Below are 24,670 nucleotides of genomic sequence, written 5' to 3'. Positions count from 1 at the left end.
CTCTGTTGTTTGTTCATACTGTTAACTTGGTAAGTTTTATCACAAGTTATACGGTGTGATTGGTGTGGCTGGTATGAGCAGAGCCGGCCCTAGCCAATTTGATGCCCTAGGCAAAATTTTTGTCTGGTGCCCCCTAGCTCCGCCGCTAGTTCTGCATCTGTACCTGCAACGCTCAGGTAGTGGGGCCCACCGGGGGGTTACCCTGTGGGCCAGTTCAACTCTGCACAATGCCACACAGTAATGACCATAATACATATAATTCCACACAGTAAAGGAACCTTACACATATGCCCCACATTAGTAATGCCCATAATACACATAATGCCACACAGTATGCACCTTACACATATGCCCCACATTAGTAATGCCCATAATACACATATACTGCCACAGATACTGCCACACTTGCTGGTTATACAAAAAGATCAGTATCAAACATGTAGAAACTGCCCATTCTCTTCACTATTCAGTGTGTTTGCTGGTGTCTGTTACTCCCGTTAACTGCATGCACTTTACTTTATACTGTGGGAGCTAAATGCTCTGCCCTCCAGTCTGATGTGTCCAAAAGTCACGCTGCACTGATGTTTCATATAGAAATAGCACAACGCAACTTACTGACCACGTTACAGTGCTAGATGGCAGGGGAATTTTACGGTATGGACTGACTAGGAAATAAAGTGTGGGGAGAACACTGCCCATGTTATGTCCCTGCAGACACCTGGGGTTTGCACAGGGATAAGGGACACACACAGGATGGCAGGGTCCCCCTCCCCCATGTGCACAAGCAGTATAGGTGATGTCAGGTTTCTGTGAAGCAGTCTTCCAAAATACACGTGTTATCATAAGAAGCCATCCAGTAATAACCTTATATAGTCAGTAAAAATGTCACAGGTCCAGGAATTGCATTTACTGGGCTTCTGCTGTCTGTCTGAGGTCTCACAAGTCAGGGGCATTCAAGCATGTCAGAGGAAGTTTAAGGCACAGTGTGCATTTTTTTTGACAAATGTAAACAGCAGTGTATACAAGTACTGATTGAATACATTTGGAAAGTAACAGTTAGTTTGCGGACTGTCCCTCTCAGCATGAGATGCTGCAGGGACATGCTTGGATGCCCATAGACATGCTTGAATGCCCCAGGCAAATGCCTAGCCTGCCTATAGCTAAGGCCGGCCCTGGGTATGAGTCTTACCCTGGGTTCCAAAATCCTTTCCTTGTAATGTCAGCTCTTCCGGGCACAGTTTCCTTAACTGAGGTCTGGAGGAGGGGCATAGAGGGAGGAGCCAGTGCACACCAGTAGTACTAAATCTTTCTTAGAGTGCCCAGTCTCCTGCTGAGTCCGTCTATTCCCCATGGTCCTTATGAAGTCCCCAGCATCCACTACGGACTACGAGAAATAGATTTACCGGTGAGTAAAATCTTATTTTTTTTCTGATAAATTTCCTGAAGGTCTGATACAGCTTTGCCAATGCTAGCATTGCAGGCTGAATTTCAATCCTTTGAAGAACTTGGTTTAGTCTATTGAATTGGCTTGAAAGCTTATGTGTTGTTATGTAAATATGGCAAATAGTTTAAAATTATGCTGTTGCTCGGGATATAGCAATCAACATCCAACTCATCAAAATCACACTTAATATTGCAAATGTTTTTTTTGTTTTTTTTTCGTTTTAAGTATATTGGAATGCCCGATTCTTCTGCAAGAGAGATTGAGGTTTGTTTTGCATTATCAGAATTATTTTGATTGGAAAGGATCTCCGCAGCATTTGGTATTATGTGCTGCTTTAGACAAATCCTTATGTTTTGGAAGAACAATTTGTCTGCAGAACAACTCGGAATATCAACTGTAATTTTTTTTTTTAACATCACTGATTTGTATTGAATTTTTTTTTTTTGGGGGGGGGGGGAGGGTACAGAAAGAAAGAAGGGGGGGTAGGGGAAAAGGGATATAAACATGGTACATAATATGTGTAATCAAAACATGTACAGAAACAGATCTTGCAGTAGAAATAATCAAACAAGAAATAAAAACCACCAAACTTGGCAGAGAATATCCACACAGTAAACAGATAAACAATCATTAAAATATAAAATAGCATCTAAACACATCAAGGAGACTCTTGCTCATTTAAACTGAATTGAAGGAAATTAGACTGAAAAGTCTGCATTATAAACTGGGCGCCCTCACCTTCTGGCACATACTCATGCCACGGCATCCACTTAATCAGAGAAGATGCCAAGAATGAATAGGGCATAAACTCTTTCCTTGGTAAAATTTAAATTAACTTTATGAAAAAACGTTAAAAACGGAGGTAGAGACTGAAACCAAGAGAAGGCCAGAATAGACAACAATTTTTGGTCACGGAAGCCAAACCTAGAAAAAACTTCACTCGTAAAGCCAATTCAATCGATCAAATGCTTTTTTAGCATCAAGTGAGAGCAAAGGAATACCTTGATCAGTTGGGAGGGAGTCAATAAGATTAAATACTCTATGGGTGTTATCATACACTTATCTACCAGGTATGAACCCAACCTGGTCAGGGTGGATCAAGGAGGGTAGAAACATTGAAGCGAGTAGCAATCAATTTAGCATAGAGCTTTATTATCCCCATGTAATGAAGCTATGAGTACACCCGGAGACGGGGGCGGGCCATGGCAGTAATGGCGTAGGCTGCAGCCAAAAAGCTCTACTTAAGGACATCCTGTTAATTACTCGATCGCCCAGGACTGACTTCTTAGAGCAGCTAACCTGTCCGACCTGGCTGGTGGAGGGGAGAGCAGAGATTGTGGAGCTGTGCAGCGGCAGTTCACATGGCCGCACTGGAGACGGAGAGTGAGCGGCAGCATTTCGGCTCTAGTGCTCCCTTCTCCCCCAGAGGTGTGGAGGAGGCTTTCCCGAGACCTGACCACGTGTGGGTGGCAGAGCTAAAAACTACTGTGCTAATGGAGATGCCAGGTTATTTGCATGGCATAGAGATTCAAAAAGTGTAGAGTTAGAAGTGCTGAGCCTTCCAGTGATTTTTTCCATAGCATCAGATCAGCATGGAATGTTCTTGATGATGGAACATCAATCCCATACATATTAGAGAAATGAGTTATCATTTGGCTCTGATTCTCACTGTCTTAACAATTTCAGATGGAATGATGGTCAGTGCTGTCATAACTTTTGAAGATCAGAGAAGCGAACATCAAACTCTGCAATAAGGTGAACAAGATATGGGAGAGTACAGACATGTTTGTAATAGATTTCAGGGTTTTCTCGCTGGCACATTACTTCTATTGGTTTGCAGACCACTGGCGCGAGGGAGAATAGGTGTAATGCCAAACATTAGTCCTAGAGCAATGGCTTTCTTAAATAGTATTGCATGCTCATTTTTAATATCCTGTCTGATTCCTGCCATTGTAACTTTTAAAATCAACAGCAGAGCAGGCCTTCACGATGTAATTTGCTTTAGCTTGTAATAAGACAGTAACTCCTTTAATAAAGCACAGACAGTGCTGTACTACTAAAGTTATGATGTGGTCGAAAGTAGTCAAAGTAAGTTGCAGAGATTTGTCATCAACCACACTTTCTGCTCCAGGATGGATTATAAATGTCCACTAAACATTTCACTATTGCAAGATACAAGTCAAGGAAGGTCTTCAGTGCATGATGTTGTTTTATCCAGCGAGTCCTGCACAGAAACTTCAACCTTCTTTTTGTCTCTTCCAGGCACTCACTAGAAATAGCAGCCTCAAGAGCAGTTTGACGTTTTGGGTGAGAGTCAAAAAAAAAGTGTGTACTCAATCCACAGCACTAAACATATTCCTCACCATGAGAATTTTAGAAGCTTGCCATGTTTTTTTTTTTTTAAATTGTGTATTCTTTATTGTAAGTTTTTTTTAAAACCCCCCCCCCAAAAAAAATAAATAAATAAATAACATAAATAAAATACAACAAACAATCATGGCAGATACAGTAGAGCATGCAATATGCAGACAGGAGTAGTCAGACAATGTATACCAAATAAAATTACAATACATGCCCTACAAAAAACAGGATATATAAAGCACTCATCAGTATAACATTAACCAATAAGAGCACACAGGCACCATGTGAGCTCACATACTGAGGATAAAGTGAGAGTAACCTATATCTGTGGAATATAAAGATACAGAGATAACCATATTACAGACTATGGCCCTCATTCCGAGTTGTTCGCTCGCAAGCTGCTTTTAGCAGCTTTGCACACGCTAAGCCACCGCCTACTGGGAGTGAATCTTAGCTTATCAAAATTGCGAACGAAAGATTCGCAATATTGCGAAAAGACTTCTCTGTGCAGTTTCTGAGTAGCTCGAGACTTACTCTTCCAGTGCGATCAGTTCAGTGCTTGTCGTTCCTGGTTTGACGTCACAAACACACCCAGCGTTCGCCCAGACACTCCTCCGTTTCTCCAGCCACTCCCGCGTTTTTCCCAGAAACTGTAGCGTTTTTTCTCACACTCCCATAAAACGGCCAGTTTCCGCCCAGAAACACCCACTTCCTGTCAATCACATTACGATCACCAGAACGAAGAAAAAACCTCGTAATGTCGTGAGTAAAATTCCTAACTGCATAGCAAATTTACTTGGCGCACTCGCACTGCGGACATTGCGCATGCGCATTAGCGACTAATCGCTCCATTGCGAGAAAAAAATACAGAGCGAACAACTCGGAATGACCCTTCATGAACAGAATAAGCATAGAGTGAAGGAATATTGAAAAAAATATATATATAATTCCGGAGACATCTGCCATAAATCTAAACAGAATAAAACAAAAAATGAAAACAAAACCCTACAGTCCCTAACTAAATGAAAACAAAACCCCACAAAACAAACCACCTCAGAACCCCCCACCCTGTATAACCTAACCCCAACCTAGGTATACCTGGATCCCCATAACCCCCCCACCTAAGCTACTTAACTTGTCTAAGCCCTAAAAAAAAACCTACCCCATCCCCAAAACGAGGATAAATAAAATCGATATATGACTGGGGCAACTGAAAAGATAATATCAAAGGGTCTAAATCTAGTAGAACTTCCACGTATAAACTTACATATGTGAACAGAAAATATGAAGGATAGTTTTTGCTATACCCAATAGATATTCCAATGCGTATCTAGATATATAAGCTCTTAGATGAAAAATGTTCAAATTAAACATAATGTGGAACTATGTAATAACAAAGTTATGCCAATAATAAGACATACAAGAAACATGAGAATGGACAATATTTTAGAGAGAATCAGTGAGAAAATAAAACATAGCAAGGGTCCTGGCAACAGTGAATCAGTACACAGACTTGAAAAGAAACAGAATCAGTCTGGGGGACGGGCCCATTCCGGAGCCACATAGCTCAACAATTCACAAACAGTAACCAGCAAACACATGGAGTCATCAGCCATCTTGCACAGCATTATCCAAGTAGAGAAGCGTAAAGGCCTCAGGTCCACAAAAATTACAGAATGGAAATCCATCCCCCTCCCTAGCACCTCAACGGACTGCAATGTGATACAGTACAGTTCTCCAGTGTGGAAAAAGTCACATTTTGAGGCCCTGAATGAGATTACAGTGTGGGTCCACACAGTCACTAATGACGAGATGGAGGCTGCCGCTGACATCCCATGCACCATCGCCAACCAGGAATAACGGCGAATACGCATTGGATTAATCCGCAACTTCCCCAATTTATTTATAATTTGTTGTGTAGCGGAACCCACAGGCTCACCCAAGGGCTACGAGGGCATCAACACAGGTAGGCAGGCAGACTGTTCGGGAGAAACAGGCACCGCAACAGTCTCTTCTCCAAACATAGCAAGAATCCTTTTCTCAGATTCCATAACAGCCTTGAGGAGGTTAGATGTTCAGAGGTACTAGCAGGGTTAAACATGGCTGCAGGGGGTGCCTCACCAAAGCCAGTAATATGTAAAGAAGCACTGAATAGCAGATAGAAATAATAAAAAGGTCCAGTCTCAAACAGGCAATATCAGAGGTATAAAACGCAGAAGAAATGGCAGTTCCGTGTGTTCATGATAAAGGAGACCTCAGTGTTCAGCAGAGAGCTATAGTGAAAAAAAAAAAAAGGTGTGCACTCACTAGGGAAGCATAGGAGAGAAGTTATGAAGTGCCCAGATCTGCGGTTTCCTAGGGGCCCGGTCAAAAGATGGCGTCTCCGCGGCGGGAAAGCACTCTCTCAATAAGCTGCTTCCAGGGTCGGCCCAAGTGCAAGGATTCCCCTCCCAATATAAGGCGACAGCAGCGGCACAGACACGGAGTTAAAAGCACCACTCAGAAGAAGCCGCCCCGCATTCAGCTTGGGTAGACAGTCGGGTAGAAGACGTGGCGGATCCGCAGCAGGTTAGTTTGGCCACAGTAAACATGCGGTCAATCCCGGCGATGTAGAAGTCTCCCACCACCGCCAGTCAGCGCCAGCAGTCCCCGAATCAGCAGCCCGCCAGCCGGAGCGGTCAGAGGAGAGGAGAGCCGTAGCCGGAAGTGAACCTGCGCACAGCACAATGTCAGGCAGCGAGGCCGGCCGCGACACTTAGGATGTAGGCCGCACTACGCAGCTCCGCAATGCCAAGGTTTTTCTGCAGCTAGAGACACAGCACAAACACCAAAAGATGCAGCACACTGGAACACCCCTGTGGAGCAATTTCCAACGAGAACGCAGCAGGGAGCAGGATATATCAGCAGGATGTTGGTGAGGAGCTACAACCTGCAGCTGCTACTCCATGCCGAGCCAAGCCACGCCCCCCCAGCTTGCCATGTTTAATGGGCGCAGCAATGGGTATACACCACCTTTGGGTACTGCTGAGATATAATTGCAGCAGCACCTTTTACTTTCCCTGCCATTGACCTTACGCTATCATATCCCTGACCATAAAGTTTATTCTAAGAAAGTCTGGGCATATTAATGCCTGAGAGGATTTGCTGTGCAGTATTTTGCCCAGTGACCCCCTCGCTACATTCTATACATCTTAGGAACTCCTCTCTTATAAAGACATCTTTACTGACAAATCGAATGACAAGTGCTAACTGTTCTTTATTGCTGCAGTCAGATGTTCATCTGATATGACAGTAAAGAATTCATCCACATCTGCCACTATAATCTTAGAATGTTTCCACAAATGTCTATGATTTCATTTTGAACATGCCAGCCTAGTGTATCTTGATTTTTTGGCTGACTTATATGTTCTCTCAATTCACTGTCTCCCTCACTCACTTATGTAATCTAAAATAGGCCGTAAAATGGATATACCATATAAGATTATCTGTCCAATCTTTCTGGTCGAAGTGAAACTCTTGCATGGGAGCAAATGACAACCAGAAAATGTGTAAAAGTGGTTGTTCTGATAAACTGGTTAAATCAAATGTAAATCATTGTTTGGGAGCAAATGTATGGCAAATTTTCTCCCATACATTACCAGATTTTTATTCTAACCAGAAAGATTAGACAGATAATCTTATAGTGTGTATGTAGTTTAAAAGTTGCCTTTGTTAGCAGAATCACCTATGTTACTGTCTATATAGCCTCTTAGAGCAATATTTTGTCCACCATACAGAATAATGGCACTGATTGGTCTAAGCTTTGCTATTTTCCTCAGAATCCCTACATCTGCACTTAGATAGTGGTCCACAGGCTTCTGAAGTAACTTATAAGTGTTTTTAAACTCTGCCTAGTGATACAGCATTCATATAGGTTACACTAACATGGTGCTTATTTAATACACTAACCATTTGTCCAGTTACAATATGGTACAGAAACAAAGTTTGCTTCTGCACCACTTGGAAGAAAGAAAAGAGTACAGAAAACACAGAGTCCAGCATCAAGGTATTTGGAATATGCCAGCTATTTGAATTGTGACAGATAGTCATGTTGGAACTTGCGCTGCTTTCTATACAACAGCTTCTATGGAAAATTAAAAATCTTTCGGTGCTCATTAAAAATTCCCCAGAACATTGAGCTTCTCTGCATCACTCAGGGAATGAGATAGGACGATGGTGTCTGGTTGAGGTGGATTTAGCTGATCCACATGAAGAATGCTCGGTTCACTCCCTGTCTGCAGAGGATTCTCCTTCCTCATCCTTTGAGCATCCTTGTGAAACATCTGGACATTCGTCTAAGTTTATTATTGATGTGGCCTCACTCTGAGTTTCCCTCCAAGATATCTGTGCCAGGGTGCTCGACCAAACAGCCTGCTGAAGCAGTGGACAGGGTGCTCTACCAAACAGCTTGCTGAAGCAGTGGATGGAAATGTTGTAGCTTTTGAAGCACCCTATTGTTTACATTCGCGCTTTGACATTGTTCTTGTGTCGGAAATGGTCCAGTTTTTTAAGTTTATCCATGCTTGGCCACAGGTGGCTTAATAAGCACCTCAGTCATTTTGATTTAACCATCATGGATATACCTAAAACCTGGATAGTTGGGGTGCCTTGAGGACCGCATTTGAGAACCTCTGAACTAGACATAATATGCTGTGAGAAGACACACTGGGGGAATTCAATTTCAGGCGTCCAAATCCTGAATTCACTTAAAGGTGCTCGCTACCCTAAGGTTATAATGAAATATCAATAGATCAGATAATTCATAGTTTTACAATGTTATTTAAGAGCCAGGCACTTTATCACTCTCTAGACACAACAAAATATACGCACGCTACTGCCTGCAACTTTTACTCTCCATTCGTCATGCCAGATAAACACACTCATGCACAAACACGCGGGAATGCTACAGTATGGAATGCTACAGTATGCAAAACTTGCGTTCGCGGAGGTCTGACCAGTGGCGTTCTTATTGCACGATGGTCTGCTTATTGTGCAGTTTAGACCATATTTTTCTGAGGACCTTCGTAGGCTGCAAGCTTCCAGGTATTGAGCACATAAGGGCCCGTGCGGCCTATGTGGTGGTCCATTACTGCAGTCAGCAGCCTCAGCTCTCTGTGTGTAGGCGGCAGCTCGCATGGTGCCAATGGCGTAGTAATCATAATTGCTAATATTTATACAGTCTGCCTACTATTGGTTGGTCAACAGCTGTGATGCTGATAAATGAAAATAAACTTTATTGATGCATGTGGGAATTCACGTGCTCCTTATAGCACACCTACACCAGGGCCACAATCTAATAACGCCACGCTTGCATCCACCAGACAGGTGGTGGAGTGCACCTTTGACCTTCTAAAATGCAGTTTTAGGGTGCTCCACCGCACTGGTGGTGACCTCATGTATTTGACGGAAATGGTTTGTAAGATAGTGGTCCTGTGTGCAATATTGCACAATATTGCTATAAGGAGTCATGTGGCTTTGACGCCAACTGACATTTTGCCCCCAGAGGGCAAGGGGCTGGCTGGTTTAATGGGACAGAAATCAGGCGGGGATACCAAATCCGTGACAGGAGTAGTAAGGTGTTTTTTCAGGTATGTTTCTTTCAAAAATCCATATTTCGTTTTACAAATTAGTGACAACTAACACAATACAGGGTAATTCAAAAGTCGCAGAACATCCTTTTGTTTCAAAAACTGCAGGAAATGGGAAAACTGAATACTCAAGTAAGGTTAGTCTTGAGTTAGTCTTGAGGAAGTCCAGAGAAGTTACTCTTTGGAGTACCGCCCGATTCAAATGCTCTTGCTGCTCCTGCCACCTACACTGCTGATCATGGCCTTTAGCCGTTCCTGCTGCCGCACTGGTAACTGTGGTCTCCAGCCGCTCCTGCCGCCAAGCTTTTTTTGTGGTTCCTACCACCTTTGATGCTGTGCTGCACATTGAGGTGATCAGCTATATATGCTGCCAACGCATTGGTAATTGATCTCCAGCCGCTCCTGCCGCCGAGCTGTCTACTGTGATTCCTACCACCTTTGATGCTGTGCCGCACATTGAGGTGATCAGCTGTATATGCTGCCAACTGATCACTGTGGTCCGTAGCTGCTTTGACGATCGTGCCGTCCACCGTTTGGAAGCCTGCAAATATACCCGCCAGGATAAGCATTGCACTAGCGATAACTGCCGGCGGAGGAAATCCATATTCATAGGGGTAAATATCAACCATAAACTCCCTAACAAAAATCCCGCTTGATCGGGTAAAAGTTTACTGGGAATTATCCTGTACTGGGACGCCAGTGACAGGTTGATTTGAGACTATATCACCCCTGTGGCTGTGAGACTTTACTATTTCTTATCACAGGCATCAATATATGTAATAATAATTAACGGCTATTTCAAGTGGTATTGAGTGTTTTTATAAAGAGCTATTCACTTTTATATTATTGGCTTAATTACTTGCCAAATTCATTGGTATTTTATTAGTTTTTATATGTAGCACAAATGTGTTAAATGTATGTGCTGACATTTGTGTGATAAATGTTATCAATTGTGGCTGCTATAACTGTTTCAGAATCTTATTAAATTGCAACTATGTATGTGCTATAGTAAATGTTTTGTACTTTAAACAAGTCTTGGAATTTATGAGTGAATGCAAGATTTTGACTCTGAGGGATTTTGAGAGAGATTTCCCTTGAACTGGCAGTAGGAAATTTTGACTAACTTTCCCAGAGATTTTGACTAAGTTTGCAAGAGATTTTGGCTATGGGAGATTTTGGCTATGGAAGATTTTGGCTATCTCATTTAAATAAGGGGATGAGTGGGGGAGTATCCTGCAGCAGTGGCTGTGTGTGCAGACGAGGGGGAGTGCTGTGGGCGGACTAAAGCAAAGCTCTGCGCGCTGAGCGGCACCACAGTGCACACAGAGTAGTTTAGCTTTGTCCCACCGTCAGCACTCCCCCTCGTCGGCACACACAGCCACTGCTGCAGGATCTGGTTCCAGGCAGGCTCCAATATGGCGGTGCTAAGGGTGGCGCCCTGCGCGGCCACTCTATTGGAACATGCCTGGAGCCAGCCCTGCCACAGCATGCAGAATACCAATGCCGGCATACCAAGGATATCTGGATCCCGAAGACGATATCCCGAAGGTCAGGATCCTAAGTATGTACTGTCGTCACAGGTTTAGCCTGCGGGAGGAGGGGTTAGGCACACTCAGGGAGGGGGGTTAGGTTTAGGCTGTGGGTAAGGGGGCGTTAGGGTTAGGCTGCAGTGTGGAAAGGTTAGGGGTAAGGGAGGTAGATTACGGTACTCTCTGCACCCTTGTCGGCATTGCTGCGATTGGAATGCTGGCGTCCGTATACTGAACGACGGCCTCCCGACAGACGACTTTTTGGACACTTGGTACAGCCACTGGGATTCGTGAGAGAGACGGAGGAAGAGAGACAGGGAAAGACAGAGACGGGCAGAGAGACAGGGTGAGAGAGAGAGAGATAGATAGGAAGAGAGACAGGGACATAGAGGCAGAGAAAAAGATAGTGATTTGGACAAAGGGGTACATTTACTAACATTCTCATTTCTGCCGATTTCAGCCGAGATCAATCTCGGCTGACATCGGCAGTGTGAGAATGCAACTTTTTGAGAAAAAACACACCTTTCTAAACTACCCTGTTTTTTCAATTCAAATTCATCAATTTTGGTGTAATTTGTATTGCCGGCAGTGTTTTATGGGTGTGAATAGTAAAACACTGCCAGACTTTACACAATGAAGCCCAGCCGGATCAGTGAGATCTGTGCAGGGCTTCATTGTGTACAGTATTTAAATAGTTAAAAGTTTTTTTTTTAAATTGCGTGGGTTCCCCCCTCCTAAGCATAACCAGCCTCGGGCTCTTTGAGGCGGTCCTGGCTGTTTAAATACAGAGGAAAAAATGCATAGGGTTCCCCCGTATTTAGACAACCATCACCGGGCTCTTTGTCCGGTCCTGGTTCCAAAAATACGGGGGACAAAAGACGTAGGGGTCCCCCGTATTTTTAAAACCAGCACCGGGCTCCACTAGCCAGAGAGATAATGCCACAGCTGGGGGATACATTTATACTGGTCCCTGCAGCCGTGGCATTACCCCCCCAACTAGTCAACCCTGGCCGGGGTTTCCTGGGGGAGTGGTCACCCCCTCCCCAGGCACCCAAGGGCCAGGGGTGAAGCCCGAGGCTGTCCCCCCCATCCCTGGGCGGTGGATGGGGGGCTGATAGTCTTTCAAAGTGACAAAAAAAAGAATATTGTCTTTTGCTGTGGAACTACAAGTCCCAGCAAGCCTCCCCCGCATGCTGGTACTTTGAGAACCACAAGTACCAGCATGCTGGGAAATAACGGACCCGCTGGTACCTGTAGTTCCACAACAAAAGAAATACCCAAATAAAAACACAACTCACACACCGTGAAAGTCAAAATGTATTTAAACACACTTACACTCACACATACTTACCTACAGCCCACGCCGCCAACCATGTCCACTTGTCCAGTAGAATCCAATAGGGGTACCTGTAAAAATGAGAGACAGATTACTTACCTACATCCCACGCAGAGAATCACGTCCACTTGTCCAGTAGAATCCAATAGGGGTACCTGTAAAAAAAACAACACAAAATACTCACCTATTATCCGATGAAGTTCGGTCCTCTTCGTTCCAGTAGGCAGTCCAGGATTAAACAAATAAAAACACGAAAACCCGCTCCAAACGAGCTAAAGGGGATCCATGTTTACACATAGTAACATAGTAACATAGTATCTGAGGTTGAAAAAAGACAATTGTCCATCAAGTTCAACCTATTTGTGGTCTCCTATGCATGATGATTTGACTAAAGTTTTTGACTGATACTGCTGTCAGCCGTTGCATTTTATCCCTATTTATAGTAACTATAATGCATGACTATGTACCATACCCCTGGATATCCTTATCCATTAGGAATTTATCTAACCCATTCTTAAAGGTGTTGACAGATTCCGCCATTACAACTCCCTCAGGCAGGGAATTCCAAACACGTATTGTCCTTACCATGAAAAAGCCTTTACGCCGTATTGTGCGGAATCTCCTCTCCTCTAAACTGAGCGAGTGTCTACGAGTCCTCTGTGTTGATCTAACCAAAAACAGGTCCCGCGCAAGCTCTGTGTATTGTCCCCTTATATATTTGTAGATGTTGATCATAATTCCTCTTAGTCTCCGCTTTTCCAATGTAAACATGCCTAGTCTTGCAAGCCTTTCCTTGTATTCCATCGTCTCCATGCCCTTAATTAGTTTGGTCGCCCTCCTCTGAACCTTTTCTAGCTCCATGATATACTTTTTGTAGTAAGGTGCCCAGAATTGTACACAGTATTCAAGGTGTGGCCTCACTAGTGATTTATATAACGGGAGTATAATACTCTTGTCCCTAGCATCAATACCCTGTTTTCTCTATCGTCCTAGTGGATGCTGGGGTTCCTGAAAGGACCATGGGGAATAGCGGCTCCGCAGGAGACAGGGCACAAAAAGTAAAGCTTTAGGATCAGGTGGTGTGCACTGGCTCCTCCCCCTATGACTCTCCTCCAAGCCTCAGTTAGATTTTTGTGCCCGGCCGAGAAGGGTGCAATCTAGGTGGCTCTCCTAAAGAGCTGCTTAGAAAAGTTTAGCTTAGGTTTTTTATTTTACAGTGAGTCCTGCTGGCAACAGGATCACTGCAACGAGGGACTTAGGGTAGAAGAAGTGAACTCACCTGCGTGCAGGATGGATTGGCTTCTTGGCTACTGGACATTAGCTCCAGAGGGACGATCACAGGTACAGCCTGGATGGTCACCGGAGCCTCGCCGCCGGCCCCCTTGCAGATGCTGAAACGAGAAGAGGTCCAGAATCGGCGGCAGAAGACTCCTCAGTCTTCTTAAGGTAGCGCACAGCACTGCAGCTGTGCGCCATTTTCCTCTCAGCACACTTCACACGGCAGTCACTGAGGGTGCAGGGCGCTGGGAGGGGGGCGCCCTGGGAGGCAAATGAAAACCTTTTTTGGCTAAAAATACCTAACATATAGCCTCCGGGGGCTATATGGAGATATTTAACCCCTGCCAGAATCCGTTAAGAGCGGGAGACGAGGCCGCCGAAAAAGGGGCGGGGCCTATCTCCTCAGCACACAGCGCCATTTTCCCTCACAGAAAGGCTGGAGGGAAGGCTCCCAGGCTCTCCCCTGCACTGCACTACAGAAACAGGGTTAAAACAGAGAGGGGGGGCACTAATTTGGCGTTAGAAATATATAAAAAAGATGCTATAAGGGAAAACACTTATATAAGGTTGTCCCTATATAATTATAGCGTTTTGGTGTGTGCTGGCAAACTCTCCCTCTGTCTCTCCAAAGGGCTAGTGGGTCCTGTCCTCTATCAGAGCATTCCCTGTGTGTGTGCTGTGTGTCGGTACGTGTGTGTCGACATGTATGAGGACGATGTTGGTGAGGAGGCGGAGCAATTGCCTGTAATGGTGATGTCACTCTCTAGGGAGTCGACACCGGAATGGATGGCTTATTTAGGGAATTACGTGATAATGTCAACACGCTGCAAGGTCGGTTGACGACATGAGACGGCCGACAAACAATTAGTACCGGTCCAGACGTCTCAAAAACACCGTCAGGGGTTTTAAAACGCCCGTTTACTTTAGTCGGTCGACACAGACACAGACAGGGACACTGAATCCAGTGTCGACGGTGAATAAACAAACGTATTCCTTATTAGGGCCACACGTTAAGGGCAATGAAGGAGGTGTTACATATTTCTGATACTACAAGTACCACAAAAGAGGGTATTATGTGGGATGTGAAAAAACTACCGTAGTTTTTCCTGAATCAGATAAATTAAATGAAGTGTGTGATGATGCGTGGGTTCCCCCCGATAGAAAATATGGGCGGTATACCCTTTCCCGCCAGAAGTTAGGGCGCGTTGGGAAACACCCCTTAGGGTGGATAAGGCGCTCACACGCTTATCAGAACAAGTGGCGGTACCGTCTATAGATAGGGCCGTCCTCAAGGAGCCAGCTGACAGGAGGCTGGAAAAATATCATAAAAAGTATATACACACATACTGGTGTTATACTGCGACCAGCGATCGCCTCAGCCTGGATGTGCAGAGCTGGGGTGGCTTGGTCGGATTCCCTGACTAAAAATATTGATACCCTTGACAGGGACAGTATTTTATTGACTATAGAGCATTTAAAGGATGTATTTCTATATATGCGAGATGCACAGAGGGATATTTGCACTCTGGCATCAAGAGTAAGTGCGATGTCCATATCTGCCAGAAGATGTTTATGGACACGACAGTGGTCAGGTGATGCAGATTCCAAACGGCACAAAGGTGTATTGCCGTATAAAGGAAGAGGAGTTATTTGGGGTCGGTCCATCGGACCTGGTGGCCACGGCAACTGCTGGAAAATCCACCGTTTTTACCCTAAGTCACATCTCTGCAGAAAAAGACACCGTCTTTTCAGCTTCAGTCCTTTCGTCCCTATAAGAGTCATATCTGCCCAGGGATAGAGGAAAGGGAAGAAGACTGCAGCAGGCAGCCCATTCCCAGGAACAGAAGCGTTCCACCGCTTCTGACAAGCTCTCAGCATGACGCTGAGACCGTACAGGACCCCTGGATCCTACAAGTAGTATCCAAGGGGTACAGTTTGGAATGTCGAGACATTTCCCCTGCGCAGGCTCCTGAAGGCTGCTTTACCAAGGTCTCCCTCCGACAAGGAGGCAGTATGGGAAAAAATTCACGAGCTGTATTTCCCAGCAGGTGATAATTAAATTACCCCTCCTACAACAAGAAAAGGGGTATTATTCCACACTATATTGTGGTACTGAAGCCAGAAGGCTAGGTGAGACCTATTCTAAATCTAAAAAAATTTGAACACTTACAAAGGTTCAAATCAAGATGGAGTCACTCAGAGCAGTGATAACGAACCGGGAAGAAGGGGACTATCTGGTGTCCCGAGACATCAGGGATGCTTACCTCCATGTCCCAAATTTGCCCTTATCACTAAGGGTACCTCAGGTTCGTGGTACAGAACTGTCACTATCAGTTTCAGACGCTGCCGTTTGGATTGTCTACGGCACCCCGGGTCTTTACCAAGGTAATGGCCGAAATGATGGTTCTTCTTCGAAGAAAAGGCGTCTTAATTATCCCTTACTTGGACGATCTCCTGATAAGGGCAAAGTCCAGGGAACAGTTGGAGGTCGGAGTAGCACTATCTCGGATACTGTTACAACAGCAGGGGTGGATTCTAAAGATTCCAAAATCGCAGCTGATCCCGACAACAAGTCTCCTGTGCTTAGGGATGATTCTGGACACAGTCCAGAAAAAGGTGTTTCTCCCGGAAGAGAAAGCAAGGGAGTTATCCGAGCTAGTCAGGAACCTCCTAAAATCAGTGCATCATTGCACAAGGGCCATGGTAAAAAAATGGTGACTTCCTTCGAAGCAATTCCAGTCGGCAGATTTCATGCAAGAACTTTTCAGTGGGATCTGCTGGACAAATGGTCCGGATCGCATCTTCAGATGCATCAGCGGATAACCCTATATCCAAGGACAAGGGTGTCTCTCCTGTGGTGGTTACAGAGTGCTCATCTTCTAGAGGGCCGCAGATTCGGCATTCAGTTTTGGATGTTGGTGACCACGGAGGCCAGCCCGAGAGGCTGGGGAGCAGTCACACAAGGAAAAAATTTCCAGGGAGTGTGATCAAGTCTGGAGATTTTTCTCCACATAAATATAGCTAAGGGTAAATTTATAATGCTCTAAGCTTAGCAAGACCTCTGCTTCAAGGTCAGCCGGTATTGATCCAGTGGGATAAAACATCACGGCAGTCGCCCACGTAAATAGACAGGGCGGCACAAGAAGCAGGAGGGCAGTGGCAAAAACTGCAAGGACTTTTCGCTGGGCGGAAAATCATGTGATAGCACTGTCAGCAGTGTTTCATTCCGGGAATGGAAACTGGGAAGCAGACTTCCTCAGTAGGCACGACCTCCACCCGGCAGAGTGGGAACTTCATGGGGAAGTTTTCCACATAATTGTAAACCGTTGGGAATTACCAAAGGTGGACATGATGGCGTCCCGTCTGAACAAAAAACGGGACAGGTATTGCGCCAGGTTAAGAGACCCTCAGGCAATAGCTGTGGACGTTCTGGTAACACCGTGGGTGTACCAGTCGGTGTATGTGTTCCATCCTCTGCTTTTCATACCTAAGGTACTGAGAATTATAAGACGTAGAGGAGTAAGAACTATACTCATGGCTCCGGATTGGCCAAGAAGGACTTGGTACCCGGAACTTCAAGAGATGCTCACAGAGGACTTATGGCCTCTGCCGCTAAGAAGGGACTTGTTTCACCAAGTACCATGTCTGTTCCAAGACTTACCGCAGCTGCGTTTGACGGCATGGCGGTGGAACGCCGGATCCTAAGGGAAAAGGCATTCAGGAAGAGGTCATTCCTACCCTGGTCAAAGCCAGAAAGGAGGTGACCGCACAACATTATCACCACATGTGGCGAAAATATGTTGCGTGGTGTGAGGCCAGGAAGGCCCCACGAAGAAATTTCAACTCGGTCGATTCCTGCATTTCTTGCAAACAGGAGTGTCTATGGGCCTCAAATTGGGGTCCATTAAGGTTCAAATTTCGGCCCTGTCGATTTTTCTTCCAGAAAGAATTGGCTTCAGTTCCTGAAGTCCAGAAGTTTGTCAAGGGAGTATTGCATATACAACCCCCTTTTGTGCCTCCAGTGGCACTGTGGGATCTCAACGTAGTTCTGGGATTCCTCAAAACACATTGGTTTAAAACCAGTCAAATCTGTGGATTTGAAGCATCTCACATGAAAAGTGAACATGCTCTTGGACCTGGCCTGGACCAGGCGAGTGTCAAATTGGTGGTTTTTTTCTCAAAAAAGCCCATATCTGTTTGTCCATTCGGACAGGGCAGAGCTGCGGACTCGTCCCCAGTTCTCTCCCTAAGGTGGTGTCAGTGTTTCACCTGAACCAGCTTATTGTGGTGTCTTGCGCCTACTAGGGACTTGGAGGACTCCAAGTTGCTAGATGTGGTCAGGGCCCTGAAAATATAGGTTCCAGGACGGCTGGAGTCAGGAAAACTGACTTGCTGTTATCCTGTATGCACCCAACAAACTGGGTGCTCTTGCTTTTAAGCAGACTTTTGCTAGTTGGATGTGTAATACAATTCAGCTTGCACATTCTGTGGCAGGCCTGCCACAGCCAAAATATGTAAATGCCCATTCCACAAGGAAGGTGGGCTCATCTTGGGCGGCTGCCCGAGGGGTCTCGGCTTTACAACTTTGCCGAGCGGCTATTTAGTCAGGGGCAAACACGTTTGTAAAATCCTACAAATTTGATACCCTGGCTAAGGAGGACCTGGAGTTCTCTCATTCGGTGCTGCAGAGTCATCCGCACTCTCCCGCCCGTTTGGGAGCTTTGGTATAATCCCCATGGTCCTTTCAGGAACCCCAGCATCCACTAGGACGATAGAGAAAATAAGAATTTACTTACCGATAATTCTATTTCTCGGAGTCCGTAGTGGATGCTGGGCGCCCATCCCAAGTGCGGATTATCTGCATTACTTGTACATAGTTACAAAAATCGGGTTATTATTGTTGTGAGCCATCTTTTCAGAGGCTCCGCTGTTATCATACTGTTAACTGGGTTCAGATCACAGGTTGTACAGTGTGATTGGTGTGGCTGGTATGAGTCTTACCCGGGATTCATAAATCCTTCCTTATTGTGTACGCTCGTCCGGGCACAGTACCTAACTGAGGCTTGGAGGAGGGTCATAGGGGGAGGAGCCAGTGCACACCACCTGATCCTAAAGCTTTACTTTTTGTGCCCTGTCTCCTGCGGAGCCGCTATTCCCCATGGTCCTTTCAGGAACCCCAGCATCCACTACAGACTCCGAGAAATAGAATTATCGGTAAGTAAATTCTTATTTTATGCATGCTAATATCCTATTAGCCTTCTTTGCTGCAGTCCTACTTTGGGTACTACTGCTTAGTTTGCTATCTATGAGGACACCTAAGTCCTTTTCCAGTACAGAATCCTCTAATTTTACCCCATTTAGTAGGTAGGTGTGATTTATGTTCTTGTTACCACAGTGCATTACCTTACACTTGTCTGTGTTGAAGCGCATACTCCATTTGGCTGCCCATGCTTCTAATTTAGCTAAGTCGTTCTGAAGAGACTCGGCATCCTCCTCTGTATTTATAGCCTTACACAATTTGGTATCATCTGCAAAAATTGACACCATGCTCTCTACACCTTCTGTTAGGTCGTTAATGAAAATATTGAACAATAGCGGTCCTAATACTGAGCCTTGCGGCACACCACTTTGCACTTCAGTCCAAGTTGAAAAAAAACCATTAACCACAACGCGCTGCTCCCTATTATCTAACCAGTTTTTGACCCAAGTGCATATAGTGCTTCCTAGCCCTGATTCTTGTAGCTTGTAGATAAGTCTCATGTGTGGTACAGTATCGAACGCTTTGGCAAAGTCTAAAAAGATTACATCCACGTCTTTACCCTGATCTAGGTTTGCGCTTACTGTTTCATAAAAGCCAAGTAAGTTGGTTTGACAGGATCTGTCCTTCATAAACCCATGTTGATTCCTTTTAATGACCTTATTGACTACATGGAACCCCTTTCTCCGAATGCCGGGACCCCTGCGATAGCTGATCTTCACCCCCGACTGGGAGGTCGGGGGCGAAGCCAGTGCTGGGTGCTGAGCAGAGAGGTAGAGCGCTAATCCACTTTGCGCCAGATAGAGCACTAATACACACACTCCGCGCCATCTCACTGCTATAACCTTTAAACCCTCCACCCCGGACCTGACACTACACATGTGCGCCGGTGGCATGTCACAGCTATGACCAGTGTCCCCAGCTACAACCATCAACACACACACGTGCGCCGGCTGTCATCAGCCCTCGGGAACAGACTGGGTGCCATCTCACTGCTACAGACAGCGCACCCCCCTCTCACCCCCACTCCCTGACCTGTGCCGGCTCTCATCAGCCCTCGGGGACAGACTGGGTGCCATCTCACTGCTACAGACAGCGCACCCCACTCCCCCCCCCCCCCCCCCCTACCCACGGACCTGTGCCGGCTGTCATCAGCCCTTGGGGACAGACTGGGTGCCATCTCACTGCTACAGACAGCGCCCCCCCCCCCCCCCCCCCCTGGACCTTTGCCGGCTGTCATCAGCCCTCGGGGACAGAGTGAGCGCCATCTCACTGCTACTGACAGCGCACAGCAACCCCGGACCTGACACTGCACATCCTACACATGTGCTGTGCGCCGGCTGTCAGCAGGGACACAGGGACAGACTTGACGTCAACAAACACACAGCGCACATCTATCCCCTCCCCCCCCCCTGATCCCCACCTCGTAGCTAGGCTGAGAGGAGAGCAGAGGGAATTGGCCAGGCACCAGAGATGTTCATACTCACGATTTCACCGGTGTCTGGAGCTCCTGAATGCTACTGCCTCTTCCCTCTTCCCTCTTCAGCCTCCGCGCACTGAGCTATGGGCTAGAAGGAATCAGATCGCTATCGCTGGGTAAAATCGCTGGGCACTTAAAATATGAGCGATTTTAACTAACTTTACCAGCGACATAGTCTAAATTGACTTGCCTGCCCAGTCTATTTTTCCCAGTGATAGCGACCTGGCGGGGACGCGCATCGCTATCGCTGCCTGTATAAACACAGAGCGATATGCACAATTTTGACTATATAGTCAAAATCGCTGTTATATCGCTCCGTGTGTATGGACCTTTACTCCTTGTATATATATAGTTTTCCATTAAGGCTCTTGCAAAGCCTCTGTTTGTGCAGCTGGTGAATCATTTGATCAAAGTGAAAGGAACATTTATTGATTATTGCGCCGGGAGTATTGGTGGTCTATCCACTTTATTTTTTGTATTTTTCTTACAATATTGCTATATGGAGTCGTGGCTTTGACGCCAACTGACATTTTGCCCCCAGAGGGCCAGGGGCTGGCTGGTTTAATGGGACAGAAACCAGACGGGGAAACCAAATCTGTGACAGAGTAGTAAGGTGTTTTTTTCAGGTATGTTTCTTTCAAAAATCCATATTTCTCTGACGTCCTAGTGGATGCTGGGAACTCCGTAAGGACCATGGGGAATAGCGGCTCCGCAGGAGACTGGGCACAACTAAAGAAAGCTTTAGGACTACCTGGTGTGCACTGGCTCCTCCCTCTATGACCCTCCTCCAGACCTCAGTTAGAATTTTGTGCCCGGCCGAGCTGGATGCACACTAGGGGCTCTCCTGAGCTCTTAGAAAAGAAAGTTATATTTAGGTTTTTTATTTTCAGTGAGATCTGCTGGCAACAGACTCACTGCTACGAGGGACTTAGGGGAGAGAAGCGGACCTACCTGCTTGCAGCTAGCTTGGGCTTCTTAGGCTACTGGACACCATTAGCTCCAGAGGGATCGAACACAGGCCCAGCCTCGGTCGTCCGGTCCCGGAGCCGCGCCGCCGTCCCCCTTGCAAAGCCAGAAGCAAGAAGATGTTCCTGAAAATCGGCCGCAGAAGACTTCGGTCTTCATTAAGGTAGCGCACAGCACTGCAGCTGTGCGCCATTGCTCCCCATGCACACCACACACTCCGGTCACTGATGGGTGCAGGGCGCTGGGGGGGGGGGGCGCCCTTGGGCTGCAATAAGGGTACCTTACTGGCAAAATAACACATAATATAGTCATTAAAGACTATATATGTGTAAAATCCCCTGCCATATATTCCATAAAAAAGCGGGAGAAGTCCGCCGGAAAATGGGCGGGGCTATCTCCCTCAGCACACTGGCGCCATTTTCCCTCACAGCTCCGCTGGAAGGACGCTCCCCAGGCTCTCCCCTGCAGTTTCCAGACTACATAGGGTAAAAAAGAGAGGGGGGGCACTAAATTTAGGCGCAATCTGTGTAATATCAGCAGCTATAGGGGAAAAATCACTGTGGGTAGTGTGAATCCCTATATATATAGCGCTCTGGTGTGTGCTGGCATACTCTCTCTCTGTCTCCCCAAAGGACTTTGTGGGGTCCTGTCCGCAGTCAGAGCATTCCCTGTGTGTGTGCGGTGTGTCGGTACGGCTGTGTCGACATGTTTGATGAGGAGGCTTATGTGGAGGCGGAGCAGGTGCCGATAAATGTGATGTCACCCCCTGCGTGGTCGACACCTGAGTGGATGGTTATGTGGAAGGAATTACGCGACAGTGTCAACTCCTTACATAAAAGGTTTGACAACATATCAGATGTGGGACAGCCGGCTTCTCAGCCCGTGCCTGCCCAGACGTCTCAAAAGCCATCAGGGGCTCTAAAACGCCCGCTAGCTCAGATGGCAGACACAGATGTCGACACGGATACCGACTCCAGTGTCGACGATGATGAGACTAGTGTACATTCCAATAGAGCCACCCGTTACATGATTACGGCAATGAAAAATGTGTTGCATATTTCTGATATTACCCCAGGTACCACAAAAAAAGGTATTATGTTTGGGGAGAAAAAACTACCAGTGGTTTTTTCCCCCTTCTGATGAATTAAATGAAGTGTGTGAAGAAGCGTGGGCTTCCCCCGATAAAATACTGGTAATTTCTAAAAAGTTACTAATGGCGTACCCTTTCCCGCCAGAGGATAGGTCACGTTGGGAGACATCCCCGAGGGTGGATAAAGCGCTCACACGCTTGTCAAAGAAGGTGGCACTACCGTCTCCGGACACGGCCGCCTTAAATGAACCTGCAGATAGAAAGCAGGAGGCTATCCTGAAGTCTGTATATACACACTCAGGCATTATACTGAGACCAGCTATTGCTTCTGCATGGATGTGCAGTGCTGCAGCTGCGTGGTCAGATTCCTTGTCAGAAAACATTGATACCTTAGACAGGGACTCTATATTGCTAACCGTAGAGCACATTAAAGACGCAGTCTTATACATGAGAGATGCACAGAGGGATATTTGCCGGCTGGCATCTAAAATAAACGCAATGTCCATTTCTGCCAGGAGAGGATTGTGGACTCGGCAGTGGACAGGTGATGCTGATTCTAAAAGGCACATGGAAGTTTTGCCTTACAAGGGTGAGGAGTTGTTTGGGGATGGTCTCTTGGACCTCGTTTCCACAGCTACAGCTGGAAAATCAGCATTTTTACCCCATGTTCCCTCACAGCCAAAGAAAGCACCGTATTATCAGGTACAGTCCTTTCGGCCCCAGAAAGGTAAGCGGGTTAAAGGCGCGTCCTTTCTGCCCAGAGGCAGAGGTAGGGGGAAAAAGCTGCAGCATACAGCCAGTTCCCAGGAACAAAAGTCCTCCCCCGCTTCCTCTTCTAAGTCCACCGCATGACGCTGGGGCTCCACAGGCGGAGCCAGGTACGGTGGGGGCCCGTCTCAAGAACTTCAGCGACCAGTGGGCTCGCTCACGGGTGGATCCCTGGATTCTACAGGTAGTATCTCAGGGGTACAAGCTGGAATTCGAGACGTCTCCCCCTCGCCGTTTCCTCAAATCTGCCTTGCCGACGGCTCCCTCGGACAGGGAGGCAGTGCTGGAGGCAATTCACAAGCTGTATTCGCAGCAGGTGATAGTCAAGGTACCCCTCCTTCAACAGGGACGGGGTTACTATTCCACAATGTCTGTGGTACCGAAACCGGACGGTTCGGTGAGACCCATCTTAAATTTGAAATCCTTGAACACTTATATACGAAGGTTCAAGTTCAAAATGGAATCGCTCAGGGCGGTTATTGCAAGCCTGGACGAAGGGGATTTCATGGTATCACTGGACATCAAGGATGCTTACCTGCATGTCCCCATTTACCCCCCTCACCAGGAGTACCTCAGATTTGTGGTACAGGACTGTCATTACCAATTCCAGACGTTGCCGTTTGGTCTGTCCACGGCACCGAGGGTGTTTACCAAGGTAATGGCAGAGATGATGATACTCCTTCGAAAAAAGGGAGTTATAATTATCCCGTACTTGGACGATCTCCTTATAAAGGCGAGGTCCAGGGAACAGTTGTTGATCGGTGTAGCACTAGCTCGGGAAGTGCTACAACAGCACGGCTGGATCCTGAATATTCCAAAGTCGCAGCTGGTTCCTACAACGCGTCTACTGTTCCTGGGGATGGTTCTGGACACAGAACAGAAAAAAGTATTTCTCCCGGAGGAGAAGGCCAAGGAGTTGTCATCTCTAGTCAGAGACCTCCTAAAACCAAAACAGGTGTCGGTGCATCACTGCACGCGGGTACTGGGAAAGATGGTGGCTTCTTACGAAGCAATTCCATTCGGAAGGTTCCATGCAAGGATCTTTCAGTGGGATCTGTTGGACAAGTGGTCCGGATCGCATCTTCAGATGCATCGGCTGATAACCCTGTCTCCAAGGACCAGGGTGTAGCTGTTGTGGAGGCTGCAGAGTGCTCATCTTCTAGAGGGCCGCAGATTCGGCATACAGGACTGGGTCCTGGTGACCACGGATGCCAGCCTTCGAGGTTGGGGGGCAGTCACACAGGGAAGAAACTTCCAAGGACTATGGACGAGTCAGGAGACTTCCCTACACATAAATATTCTGGAACTAAGGGCCATTTACAATGCCCTAAGTCAGGCAAGACCCCTGCTTCAACAACAGCCGGTGCTGATCCAGTCAGATAACATCACGGCGGTCGCCCATGTAAACCGTCAGGGCGGCACAAGAAGCAGGATGGCGATGGCAGAAGCCACAAGGATTCTCCGATGGGCGGAAAATCATGTGTTAGCACTGTCAGCAGTGTTCATTCCCGGAGTGGACAACTGGGAAGCAGAC

The sequence above is a fragment of the Pseudophryne corroboree genome, chromosome 3, assembly GCF_028390025.1.
Source record: "Pseudophryne corroboree isolate aPseCor3 chromosome 3, aPseCor3.hap2, whole genome shotgun sequence".
NCBI classification, from domain to species: Eukaryota; Metazoa; Chordata; class Amphibia; order Anura; family Myobatrachidae; genus Pseudophryne; species Pseudophryne corroboree.
The sequence above is the reverse complement of the archived record's forward strand: the minus strand, read 5'-3'. Positions refer to the sequence as shown.